This window comes from Myotis yumanensis, unplaced genomic scaffold (assembly GCF_028538775.1).
Source record: "Myotis yumanensis isolate MYYU_CA2020_CCGP unplaced genomic scaffold, mMyoYum1.0.hap1 SCAF_10, whole genome shotgun sequence".
Classification (NCBI taxonomy): domain Eukaryota; kingdom Metazoa; phylum Chordata; class Mammalia; order Chiroptera; family Vespertilionidae; genus Myotis; species Myotis yumanensis.
The window spans coordinates 51844213-51845852 of NW_027223761.1; positions in this window are offsets into that span (position 1 = coordinate 51844213).

Sequence of the window (1640 nt, forward strand, 5' to 3'; positions counted from 1 at the left end):
TGGTTGTTAAAAGGAATATTAAAAATGACAGGCAGATATGTCCTATACCTCAAAGTTTAGTAATTAAATTCACCTTTAAAATTACAAAGAAAACTGTTAGAGGACTATCTTAGCCCAGACATTTATCTCCCTTCAGAAAACAGGAACTCAGACAATTCCTAAATTTTAACGGTCTATTAAATCCGAATACCACATTAACAATGGTATGAAATTATTGAGATCAATAACTAGTTTTCGACAATGTTTCATAGCTTCACCTGAGAAAAGACAAGCTCTCCACCCCTTTTACTTCTCATTCATATGCAGTATCACATTAAGAATGAAAAATATGTCAAAACAATCTTTATGTGTAGTTTATTATATATCAATTATACTTCAATAAAGCTTCTAAAAAACACAAACAAAACAAACAAAAAAGAAATAAAAATTCTACTTTATAGGGGACAAATAAAGGAATTGCTTCATTTATTTCTTCAGAGCGGTTACTTCTGGGGAACAACAAAGTATCTCCACAGAGCCTGGTAACCTAAGGAAGCAAATTTTATCTACTTGGTCCTTTTTTTTTTTTTTTTTAGCCTACATGTTTATTTCTATCTTTACGCGGTGGAAAAACAAAACAAAACACCGTTTTAGTAGATTGTATTATGCTGCAGTTGCACGGCACAATTAGTTGAATGCTCTGTGCTTGTAGAGTATCATTTCCAGCCTCCAAATAGGATTTTAGAAGCTTGGGAAAGAGCCTTCGAGTTGAAATATACACATTTTCCCCGACGTGCCCCAAACAGCGTATTCTTAGGCTGTTTTGAAGTGTGTAATGACCAGAGGGGGCTCCTCAAAGATCTCTTCCAAATCCTCTCTCTCTCTCTCTCACATCCCCTCTCTCAATAAAGACCTTTTCCTGGGGATTCAACTCAAGAGAGCCAGCCTAGGTGTTTTATTTATTATTATTATTATTCATTATTATTTTTTAGCCTAGGTGTTTTTGTTGGCGGATGTGGGCAGCAGCATGCTGAAGTCGCCTCGAGCGACTCTCCCGAGGTTAAGGGTAGAGTCGGAGTCCCCCCCCACCTTCCCCCCGCCCCCCACCCCGCTCAGTGCGGGGAGACAGCGGCCGCAGCCGCTGGCCCCGCCCAGGCTCTGGGGAGCACCTGAGCCTCGAGCGGCGAAGGGGATGGGGAGGGCAGGGAGCCTCCGCCCCCCTGCGCCCCCACCCCGCCGCAGGGGAGGGCGGGAGGAGGATGATTGACAAAGCTGATCAGTGGCTAGGGGGCTCGCAGAGGGCGGGGCGAAGCGGGGCCGGCTGAGCTTTCCCCTTAAACGGTTGGGTTGGGCCTCGGGAACGGCCCCCCCAGGCCTCCCGGCCTCCCAGAATGGGTTGTTATGGTAACAAATGACCGAACAGTCCCTTACGAACTGGCCAATGAGAGGGCCCGTCTTTTCCACCGCACCTCTGAGCCCGAGGTGTTGCGAAAGCCCGGGTGCGGGCGGCGAGCGGACGGTGCCCGGACGTTCTGCGGAAGAGCGGGGGCGGGGCTTGTGACGGCACCACGACCAGCCTATCACGCTCGTTCTTGCTCAACGGCCCCGCCCCTTTACCGCACATTTCCCCTCCCCTAGCTCATTTCGCACGACGCAGCGGT